This window comes from Saccopteryx leptura, chromosome 3 (assembly GCF_036850995.1).
Source record: "Saccopteryx leptura isolate mSacLep1 chromosome 3, mSacLep1_pri_phased_curated, whole genome shotgun sequence".
NCBI classification, from domain to species: domain Eukaryota; kingdom Metazoa; phylum Chordata; class Mammalia; order Chiroptera; family Emballonuridae; genus Saccopteryx; species Saccopteryx leptura.
This window is the reverse complement of record NC_089505.1, coordinates 74,427,615-74,440,202: the sequence shown is the minus strand read 5'-3', so window position 1 is coordinate 74,440,202 and position 12,588 is coordinate 74,427,615.

Sequence of the window (12,588 nt, the reverse complement as noted above, 5' to 3'; positions counted from 1 at the left end):
GAAATTTAGGGGAGAGGGATCTGAGTGGTCTAAGGTGTCTGGAGACAGAAAGGCAGGTGCCGAAGGAAAGAGAGACCCAAAGAGATGGACAAATGGAGAGAAACTGTGACTGAGAAAGAGAGAGACCCAAAGAGTGAGAGACAGAGATAGAGACCGAGGAAGCAGCCGAAGGAAGGTGGAGCAAAACAGGAGAGGGTCCAGGCTCAGAGCAGTAAAGGGGGTCAGGGAGGAAGGACACCCCTGCCTCCTCCCCCTCCCGCATCCCCAGCCCCCGATCCCTACCCCCATCCCCAATTCAAAGCCACCACCCCCACCCCCACTAGCCTCCATCTCTCCACAGCATCGCTTGCCGCCGCCACCGCCTCTTCCTGTCGTCATAGCAACAGGATCCAGGCGCCCAGCCAAGGCTGGCAGCAGCGGCCGGAAATGAGGGGAGGGCCTTTTAAAAGGACCCCAAGAGCTCTCTCCCCTTTCCCAAAATCCAAGGGAAAGTTCATCATTCCCAGTCTTTCCGCCCCCACCGCTGAATCCCCAAGTAACAAGGGCAAAGATCCCTTGAAAATAAAAATATATTAAATTCACAAAGATAGTAAGTCTTTTTGAGTTGCACCAACTATATATATATATATATATATATATATATATATATATATATGCCCCTACCCACCTCTAATTCAGAGTTTGATTTCCCCAAGATGGGGATGGGAGTGAGGAAAGAAGCTTGGGTGGAAATAAGTCTGAAAGAAATCCATCTGGGGTTGGTTGGGAGGACTACGCATGCCACAGTTTTGAGAAGAATTAGAACTAGCCAGTGGGTAGGGAGTGAAACAACTTAAGGGAAAAGAAATCAGATGGAAGCAGAAAGTGTGGTCTTGGGTTCGAATCTCAGAGGTGTTTGTGTGTGTGTGTGTGTGTGTGTGTGTGAGAGAGAGAGAGAGAGAGAGAGAGAGAGAGAGAGAGAGAGAGAGACCTTGGGCAACACATTTCCTCTCCTCTGGTTATAATGGGGCCTAACTGCCTACAATTAAGTGAGAAGAACATAGATATTTCAGGGTTAAGTCCTCATGCTAATACAATCAAACAGGAAGAGCCAGCTGCTACCGAGCCTTGGGCTAGACGTTTTGCATAAGGTTTCTTATTGCATGGAATCCTTACAGGATCCTTGCACGACACTGATGTTCCCATATTATAGATGAGCAAACTGAGGCTCTGAGATGGGTAGTGGTTTGCTACCCACACTCACACAGGGAACAAAAAGGCAGAGCTAGGGATGAAGCAGCCTCTTTATAAAAGTTGCCAGGGCCCTGGCCGGTTGGCTCAGTGGTAGAGCGTCGGCCTGGCGTGCAGAAGTCCAGGGTTCGATTCCCGGCCAGGGCACACAGGAGAGGCGCCCATCTGCTTCTCCACCCCTCCCCTCTCCTTCCTCTCTGTCTCTCTCTTCCCCTCCCGCAGCCGAGGCTCCATTGGAGCAAAGATGGCCCAGGCGCTGGGGATGGCTCCTTGGCCTCTGCCCCAGGCGCTAGAGTGGCTCTGGTCGCGTCAGAGCGACCCCCCCCCCCAGGGGCAGAGCATCGCCCCCTGGTGGGCAGAGCGTCGCCCCCTGGTGGGCGTGCCGGGTGGATCCCGGTCGGGCGCATGCGGGAGTCTGTCTGACTGTCTCTCCCCGTTTCCAGCTTCAGAGAAATACAAAAAAAAAGTTGCCAGGGGTGATCCGCTGTGTTTGGGGGGCTGGCAGAAGACACAGATAACCTGTGTCCCCCACACATCCAGTCACCTCCCCCCAGAGGAGCCATACCTTCCTGTACCCAGCAGCTCAGATGCCCACTGGAATTTTCACAGGTCGGTTTACTCAGAAAAGGAGTCAGACACCCCTGGTTTAGAAGCAAAGAAATACCAGCCTTCAGCCTCAGAAAGAACGGGCCTGGAATTCACTCGACTGAGAAACATTGGTTCCGCCTGGGCTCTTCCACCAGGAGAGGAATACAGCTGCAGACAATGATGAGAGTGAATAGAAATTCAGTGCTGGTATTACAGATTCAAAGTGATTTGTGTGGTAGTTAGCGGTGAAGATCAGAGTCCAGGCTGACTTGACCAGCTTCTCTGCTCTTGGGTGGGTGGGGGTTGTTTGTGTCCTAAAGGAGAGAGAACTAAAAATAAACAACAGGAACAGAGACATTCAAAGGGTGAAAATAACCATAAGATAATAAAAACCAGCCAGGGCTTCTAAACCTTGAAACTACTGGCATTTGGGCAGGCTCATTCTCAGGGGTGGGAGCCATCCTGTGCATTGTAGGAACTGGAGCACCAGCTCTGGTCTCCACACATTGGATGCCAAGAGCAAGAGATTGTAAGGAAGAGATACCGGTCTGTTCCACCTCAAATCCTGTTTCTTATTGGAAAAGCTTTTTCATATTTGTAGCTGTTTCTTCTCTTACTTGCTTCTACATCCCTAAATGATTATCTTCTGAATGTGTCAACATTATGGATTTTTCCCCTCCTTTGATAGATAAGGAGTTGACTCATCCAGACTTCACTTTTTCCTCTTCTCCTCCCCATATAAATATTTCTTGTTCTTCTATTGGCTAATTTGGTGACATTAAGCAACAGACTTACATCATGATGTCTCTTTTCAGAGGGCATAGCTCTTCTTTTTTTGTAACAGCTTTATCGAGACAGAATCCACATACCATACGATTCACCCACTTAAAGTGTACAACTCAACAGCTTTTAGCTATAATCATCGGAGAGTGCAACCATCAACTTTAAACCCACTTTAGAACATTTTCACTTGCCCAAGGAGGGACCACATACCCATGAGCCAGTCCTTACTCCCAATCCCACATACATATACACACCCCAACCTTGGGCGACCACTTGTCTACTTCCTCTTTATAGATTTGCCTATTCTGGAGACTTTGTATAAACAGAATGTTTTTAGTGACTGGCTTCTCTCATTTAGTATAATGCTTTCAAGGTCCACCCATGTTGTAGCAGGTGTCAGAATTTTATTTTCCTTTTATGGCCAAATAATATTCCACTGTAGGGGCAGGCCACATTTTATGTACCCACTGGATATTTGAATGATTTCCATATTTTGGCTATTGTGAGTAATGTTGCCATCAACATTTGTGTATAAGTTTTTGCGTGGACATATGTATTCATGTCCCTTGAGCATAAGCCTGGGAAGGGACCTATTGTATCATAGGCTGAGAAGTGATGTAGCATCCCTGAACTTCCTTTTGTAAGATAGACATCTTAGACCTCCTGATCACCCCATCAGCACAAAGAAGGACCCTTCAATCCTGGCTGAGTAGCTCAGTTAGTTAGAGTGTTATCCCAAGACACCGAAGTTGTGGGTTTGATTCCTGGTCAGAGCACATACGAGAAGCAACCAATGTGTGCAACTAAGTGGAATAACAAATGAATGCTTCTCTCTCTCTTTCTTCTCTCTCTCTCTCTCTCTAAAAATCAATCAATTTATGAAAAATAATAAAAATGAAAGGACTCTTTAGAAGGGGTGTCACAGATGATGCAGATGACAGGCCCTTCAGGTCTCATTCCCAAATTTGCTTGTAAATTAATCTCACATAAGTCAGTCTCCACTGGGCTTGACCCAGAGACCTCAAGACCGTAAACTCAGGTATAATTCTGCTAATTCTCAGCACTTGAGAAGGCCCTTAATTCTCACTTCCATTGATCCAATATGTTAGGTAGAACTCTAAAAGAACCCCCAAAATTCTCATCCCCTGGTATACACACCCTGCAAAATCTGTGAATAGGAGCAGTGTCATCCCATGACTAGGCTACTTTATATGACCAGTTGAAGAGGTTTTGCACATGTAATTAAAGTCCCTAATCAGTGGACTTAAAATTAATCAAAAGGGAGATTAACCTCGGTGGGCCTGACCTAATCAGGTGATCTCTTTTAAAAAATGATCAAAAAGTCAAAGAAACTCAAAGTAAGAGGTTCTCATACTGTCCTAGGAAAATCAAACTGCCTTCTTGTAGAGAGGACCATGTGGCGAGGACCTGAGGGTGGCAACTGCTAGTGACAACCCAGGGACTTCAGTCACACAACCACAAAGAAACAAATTCTACTTAACCTGAAGAAGCTTGGGAGTGGGTCCATTACTAATTGAACCTCTGGATGAGGACACAGCCAGACAGTTGACATTTGATTGCAGCCTTGTGAGGTCCTGAGAGGACCCAGTGGCTTTGCACTGGGTTCCTGATCCATGGAAACTATGAGATAATAAATGTGTTGTTTTAAGTCACTGCCCTTTTGGTGATTTGCTGTGCAGCAACAGATAACTAACACACCCTGTCAATCACCTTGTCCTCTGAAGGTCACTTTGTATTGCCTAAATCCCTCCTCAATGCCTCGCTGTCCCTCCCCATGTGTGGACCCCCTCCCTCCTGGATCTCTTTCATAGTCACACCCTTCTCTTTGTCTTGCTCTTGTCTGGACTGTGCCACCAGCCTATACCCCTAGTCTCCCTCCAGTACAATTTTTACTTGGCCACTAAAGGCTCTTTCTAACATTTGGAGCTGACCCTGTCCCTCCTCTGCTTAAAATTGTGCTATGGCTCCCTATTGCCCTCAGGGGAAAACCTAAGCTTCTTGCCTACATCCTTTGCCAAGATTACTAGTCACATCTTAGGCCGCCCTCCCCACTGTAGCCTCCTGCAAATGCGACATGCCCCCTCCCAACATCCAGCATATTCATATTTTTTGAGGTTTTTGAGTGTAGCTCCCTTGCCTGGAAACCCCTTCCATCTGTCAGACATAGGACAAACCCTCTCCCTTCTATTTAAGATTCAACGTACAAGCTTCTTCCTCCAGGAAGCCCTCCCTGACCTTTCAAGGCTGCTTCAGGGGTTACAGCTGTGCTTCCACCACACCCTCTACAGCCCCCATTAGAACAGTCACCCTGAATTGTGACTTGTGCCTCAGGTGGTCTCCCCCAGCAGAGTGGGAGCTGTTCAGAGACAGACACACATCTGGTTCGCTTCAGTGTCCCCTAGAGCCCCATTCTGGGTAGTCAGAAAGCCTCAGTCTGCATGTGTTGAGTGGATGGATGGGTGGATGAAAGAATACATGAAAGAGTCCGGGAACAAACCGGTGGGTGCAGATTCTAGGGTCCCTACCCCCTAGCAGCCAATTACAACCTCTTGTCCTTGTCCCACCCCTCTCCCTGCCTCACATCCTGAATGTGCTGTTTCCCAGGTGCTCGAGTGTTTGTCATCAGCAGCAGCTGGGCCCTTTGTGTTTTCTCAAGAGGAACAGAGTGGTGGTGGCGCGTTCTCCCGCTGTACCAGGAAGAGAAGATCAGCGTTTCTAAAACGTCCTCATTCAAAATGAAGTGGAAATATTCCAACGCTAGGGTGTCAGGTGGCCTGAGTTTCAATCCTTGCTTTTCCTTGTCTCCTTAGGGGACCCAGAAAGAGACCCTTGTTGTCTCTGCACCTCCGTCCTGTCCTATCCTCTGTAAAAAAAGGAATTGCAGCCAGTGAGCTCCCTGTGGGTGGGATATTCTGGATTTGTCATTCAAAGTCACACATTCTCTGAATTTGGGCCTGGTTTTCTGGGTGTTTGTGGAGCTCCTGGAATTATCTCCCAAATTTTGCGAGTATGGGTATTATATTCTGGGGGTCCATAGCTTTGTTCTCTTTTACAAAGGAATCCCTCAGACCCTATGAGTTAAGAGTCACTGTTTATAAGTCAATTTAGCAAAATCTCATTTGCATTAACAAGAATAAAGTCAGAAAAAATGAACAAAGGAGAATATATAAACACATCATGTCTAAAGCCTCTGCGCTAATCACATTTTAGAGCAGATTATTCTTTGTGGCGGGGGCCGTCCTGTACATGATACAGTGTTTGGCAGTATCCCTGGCCCACCAAATGCCAGTAGCATCACCCACAAGTTGTGACATCCAAAAAATGTCCCCAAATACTGCCCTGTGTCCCCTGGGGGCAAAAACATTCTAAGTGGAGAACCACTGCTCTAGAAAAAAAAAAACACAACTAACAATTATTTCCTCTGGGAAATGGGACTGAGATTGAGAAAAAAGAGAAGAAAAAATTCCTTTTTCTTTCTCCCTTTCTCTGCTGCTTACATGGGAAAATCACGACTAAATTTATAATCAAAATGAGTTTATTGTTAAAGTAAATCACAGTTATCGTTCTGCTTACCCACGGTTTTGTTTTCCACGGTTTCAGTTACCTATGTTCAACCTCGGTTCAAAAATATTATATGGAAAATTTCCAGATATAAACAATTGATACATTTTAAAGTGTGCACTGTTCAGAGCAGCATGATGAAAACCCTCGCCATCCTTCTCTACCCCCACCCCCAGAGCGGGAATCATCCCTTTGTCCTGCGTCTCCACACAAATACACCACCTAGGAGCCATTATCATGATCAAATGGACTATTTGGGCCTGACCTGTGGTGGCGCAGTGGGTAAAGCATCGACCTGGAACACTGAGGTTCCAGGTTCCAAACCCTGGGCTTGCCTGGTCAAGGCACATATGGGAGTTGATGCTTCCTGCTCCTCCTCCCCTCTCTCTCCCTCTCTCCTCTCTAAAATGAATAAGTAGGCCTGACCTGTGGTGGCGCAGTGGATAAAGCATCGACCTGGAAATGCTGAGGTCGCTGGTTCGAAACCCTGGGCTTGCCTGGTCAAGGCACATATGGGAGTTGATGCTTCCAACTCCTCCCCCTTCTCTCTCTCTGCCTCTCCTCTCTCTCTCTCTCTCTTCCTCTCCTCTCTAAAATGAATAAATAAATTTAAAAAAAAAACTAAGCTAAATAAGTAAATAAAATGAATAAGTAAAAAATTTTTTTAATTGACTATTTTGGTATCACAGTGCTTATGTTCAAGTAACCCTTATTTTACTTAATAATGGTCCTAACCCTGGCCAGGTAGCTCAGTTGATTAGAGTGTCATCCTGATACACCAAGGTTGTGGGTTCAGTTCTGGGTCAGAACATGTATAAGAAGCAATCAATGAATGAATAAGTAAATGGAACAACAAATTAATGTCTCTCTCTCTTCTTCTCCCCTTTCTTTTCCCCTTGTTCTCTCTCTAAAATCAATAAACATTTTTAAAAGAAAATGATTATAAAATAATAATAACAATATAAATATTAATTGCCCCAAAGAGCAAGAGTAATGATTCTAGCAATGTATACGGGAGACATCTGTACCTATAGTCAATGGATCACTACACAGTCATTGAAAAAAAAAAAGACAAATCATTACTTCTGATATATTGTCTTCACGACATACTGCAGCAATGCTTAAACCTTTTGGTCTTAGGACCTCAGTATGCACTTAAATTATTTAGAGAACTTCAAAGAGTTTTGTTTATGTGTGTTATGTCTATCAATATTCAACATACTCAAATTCAAATGGAGGTTTAAAAATGTATTCAGCCTGACCAGGCGGTGGCGCAGTGAATAGAGCATTGGACTGGGATGCCGAGGACCCAGGTTCAAGACCCCGAGGTCGCCAGCTTGAGTGTGGGCTCACCTGGCTTGAGCAAAATAAAAAATGCTCACCAGCTTAGACCCAAGGTCGCTGGCTCAAGCAAGGGGTTACTCGGTCTGCTGAAGGCCCGCAGTCAAGGCACATATGAGAAAGCAATCAATGAACAACTAAGGTGTCACAACGAAAAACTGATGATTGATGCTTCTCATCTCTCCGTTCCTGTCTGTCTGTCCCTATCTATCCCTCTCTCTGACTCTCTCTCTCTCTGTCCCTGTAAAGAAAAAATAAATAAATAAACTTAAAAATATGTATTCATTCATGTAAAACAGTCATAAGTTACTGTATGTTTACACAAACAACTTTTTTTTTTTATTCTTAGAGAGAGAAGAGAGAGAGGAAGGGGGAAGAAGTGGGTAGCATTAAATCATAATAGTTGCTTCCTGTATGTGCTTTGACCAGGCAAACCCAGGGTTTGAACCGGTGACCTCAGTGTTCCAGGTCAACGCTTGCTTTATCCACTGCGTCAACACAAGTCAGGCATAAACAACTTATTTTAGTGGAAGATAACTGTATTCTCCCCCCACAAAAACAAACAAATACATATATAGCCTGACTGATGGTGGTGCAGTAAATAGAACGTCGACCTGGGAGAATGAGGACCCAGGTTCCAAACCCTGAAATCGCCAGCTTGAGCACAGGCTCACCAGCTTGAGCGTGGGATCATCAAAATGATCCCAAGGTCGCTGGCTTGAGCCCAAGGTTGCTGGCTTGAGCAAGGAGTCACTGGCTCGGCTTGAGTCCTCCAGTCAAGGCATATATAAGAAGCAATCAATGAACAGCTAAAGTGCTGCAGCTATGAGTTGATGCTTCTCATCTCTCTCCTTTCCTCTCTGTCTCTCTTTCTAATATGATATGTATATATATGGTGGCATTGGCTTATATTTTTTAAAATTTCCTCAACATTTGGCCACATAGAAGTTGGGTTCTCATATCTGCCCCTGCATTTAATCTGTTGTGCTATCACCTGTCCTGAAGCCACCCAAAGACTCTGAACTTACACTCATGACAATTAAGAGGGAAAAAGCAAACAATATTATAGTATAATATTATTATAAAAATGGTTTGGACCCCATGAAACCCTTAAACACATCTCAGAGATGACTAGGGTCCCTGGGCCACCCTTTGAGAACCACTGGTATGTAATATTGTTCTGTAAATAAACTGAGTGCAAAACACTGTGTAAAAATGATGGTGGATAAATAGATGGAGCAATGTGGCTTCAATATACACAGAGATAGACAGCTAACTGGGTAAGCATGGCAGGTTCAGGAGACTCCCAGGGTTCGAATCTTAACTTGACTACTTACTAGCTGTGCCACCAAGAAAGTTAATTAACCTCTCGATGCCTCAGGATCTCATTTATAAAATGGAGATGACAATAAAAGCATCAACTTCCTTGGGTTATTGAATGTAAAGTGCTTAGGACTTTATTATTATTATATATATATATATTTTGTATTTTCTGAAGTTGGAAATGGGGAGGCAGTCAGACAGACTCCCGCATGTGCCCGACTGGAATCCACCTGGCATGCTCACCAGGGGGCAATGCTCTGCCCATCTGGGGCATTGCTCTGTTGCAACCAGAGCCATTCTAGCACCTGAGGCAGAGGCCATGGAGCCATCCTCAGCACCTGGGCCATCTTTGCTCCAATGGGACCCTTGGCTGCGGGAGGGGAAGAGAGAGACAGAGAGGAAGGAAAGGGGGAGGGGTGGAGAAGCAGATAGGCGCTTCTCCTGTGTGCCCTGGCCGAGAATCGAACCCAGGACTTCTGCACACCAGGCCGATGCTCTACCACTGAGCCAACTGGCGAGGGCAAGTGCTTAGGACTTTAATGCAAAGTGGCAGGTACAAAGGAAACACTCGATACCTTATGCAACTAATTTATGCAAAGTATTGTTATTAAATAGGCTTAAAAATAAAGAGTAAAGCAGAGTTATATAACTGATACTGAGCGATCTCCATAATACATTACCAAGTGAAATTGAAAAGTACAGAACTACATGCATATTATGATAAATGCTGAGTCAAATAAACATGTACGTGCATGCTATATATCCACCAGTGAGTGTGGAGGTAAATACAGACATTTGTGCTCCAATGTGCAAATTGTACTCTTGAAGTTATACATTATATGCCTCAGGGGGAGGGAGATTTCTGGTCAGAAGTGGGACTGACTTTCCATAGCATTCCTTAAAGACAAACAAACAAATCTTTAACTATGGAATCACATTCCATTTTCAAAATGCAAAAAGCAAACCCTGGCTAAGTAGCTCAGCTGGTTAGAGTGTCATCCCGATATGCCAAGGTTGTGCATTTTATCCCCAGTCAGGGCATACACAATAATCAACGATGAATGTGTAAATAAGTGGAACAACAAATCAATGTTTCTTTCTCATGTTCTTTCTTCCTCTCTCTAAAATCAATCAATCAGTAGAAAAAATTTTCATCTACAAAGCAAAAAAAATAAATAAATAAAAGTTTGACTTTTAAAAACAAAAATAACAACATAAACTTTAGGACTTTGGGTTGTTACTTTCTGGACAAAATCAGCAAACATTCAGCACTTGAACCATAAACTCCCATCCTGCTGGCAGGACAGACAGCACCAATCAATCAGGATAGCAGACAGCGCTAATTGATGGTGACACTTTTCTCCACTAAGCAGATTTTCAAAATTCTTATCAACACTGTGCTCTGGACAGCCATGAGGAATTGATGAATCTTGAAAAGGAAGCTGAAACATGTACCACCCCAAATCTCAAGCATGACCACCAGAAATTCCTGAAGCCACTGAAAATGACTCAGAATCTTTTCCCCAGGGAGTCTGATCCTGCTGAATCTTAATTCTTTTCTGTTAACCTACCCCTCCTCCAACTCTTCCTGTTCCAGAAGAATTGAAGTCCTAGCCTGTCCCCCTCCTTTATTACAGAAAAAGAAACCGAAGCCTCCGAGATTAAAGGACTTGCTCAAGGACACAGAATGAGTTTGCACCAAATTCCTAGTAGTAAAATGTTGCAGCGCAGATAGTAGACTCAGATTAGACAGGCCTGCCTGCACGTGAATTCTCCTTTGCATCTTACCAGCTTGATGGCTCACTTCCCTGAATCTCAGTTTCTCCATCTATAAAATGAGGCTCTATTGAAATGCATAGTTCACAGGATGGCTGGGAGAATCCAATCAGGTAATAAATGGTGCTCCACAGTGTCTTCTGAGAGCTTCATAAATGTGGGTGTGGCTGAAATTCTGAGTGTTCCTGAGAGGCTAAATCAAGACAAGGCAAAGAACCGATAGGCTAGCACTGTGTGTGTTTCCTTTTCAATACATCTAAAGAACAAGTTTAGCAAACATCCAGGTTGTTTTGCCTGGGCCAGAGGCTCAGATGGTTACAGCATGGTCCAGATATACAATGGTTGTGAGTCTGATTCCAGGTCAGGGCACATAAATGTTTTTGTCTCTCTCTCTCAACTCAATCAATAAATTAAAAATAAATATTTAGGCTGTTTTTAGTCCCTAAATGTAATGATGAGATCACAGACTTCAGAGCACACTGTGTGTGTGTGTGTGTGTGTGTGTGTGTGTGTGTGTGTGTGTGATCATTCCTATACCAGGGCTGCTGGGAACATTTCATGAGATCCTGTAGGAAAGAAATGTGTGTGTGGCTCATAGTAGGTATGCGCAATAAATGGTAAGTTGTTTCTCAACAGAATGACTGAGCCACACATGAGAACCTACCACTCACCCAAGAATCAAAGTCCTGCCAATTTCTACCTGTGTGACCCTGGTGCTGTCATTTCACCTTTGTGGCTCTAGCTGCAAAGTGAGTCCAATAAACTCAACGTGCAGCCTTGGGGAGAAAAATTAAATGAAACAAGGAATGTTAGAAAAAAGGCGAGTAATAGTAACAGTACTCTAAGTGGTCAGAGTAATACCAAGAGTTAATTTTTATTGATCCTGACCCTTGTCATTTGCTGTCCTACATGCTTTACACGGACTGAATTATAAAGTGTTGCTGTTAATAGTGAGGAGGATTAAGCAGTTTGACAAACACGAGTCTAACCTTATTCCCTGACTCTAGGAGTAGAGACCTCAACCCAGCCCTCTGTAGCTAATGCCCTCCCCCTGGGCAGGCAGAGACGTGTTTGAAATAAAGTTTATTGAAGTTTCTGTTGGTATTTACATATGATACACGGTAAATAACAGAGCCAGGCCCCCCACCCACCCCTTCCCCACTCCCAAAGCCCCCCTCCCCCCAGCCTCGTTAAAAATCGCTGCGTAAAGACGGGTTAACTGCTGCGGTCCCCTTCCCCCCTCCCACCTAAGACGCAAACTAAAAGCCCCCGTCCCTCCCCGGCCTCCCTCCCCCTACCCCGGGGGCCTTTCTGCTTCCGTGTACAACACTGTGCTACCTCGCCCCTCCTCCTCTAATAAGGGGGGGTGGGCGAATTTCTGGGAGCCCCCAAAATCTGTCCAAGGGGGAGGATGGACCCTTGAAAGAGGCCAGAGTTGGGGGTCTGTGATGGGAAGGGGAACTTCAATGAGGAAAAGTGGCAGAAAATGGAAGACTTCGAGGTTGGGGGTGTCAACCCCCGAGGTTTGGGGGGTGTCGACCCCCGCTACTGTCTCTCCCTCCCCCGACCGGGCCTCGAGGGGGAAGAGGCGGGCACAAGTGTGGAACCGGCATGGGATCCGCTCTCCCCAGGCTCTCCATCCTCCTGCGGTGTGCAGGGCTGGGTGCGCCCAGGGGGTTGGGACGAGCGGGTGGACAAGGGGGAGGAGATAGAGTTAGAGGAGAAAGAGGAAAGGGAGTTCAAGGACAGCAGAGAAAGCAAGAACATCGGTTAGCGCCCCCTGGAAGGCAGGTAACCCTCAGGAGGCCGAGAAGAGGCCAGTCGGTGAGGAGGGAGGGGGGTCTTCCAGAGGAGAACAGAAGTGTGTGGGAGGGATTAACTATATCCACGGCCTCCAGACCCCACCCCACCCCGGAGCTGTGGGCGGAGCAATAGCCCCCCCCCCCCCCCCCCCCCCCCCCGCAC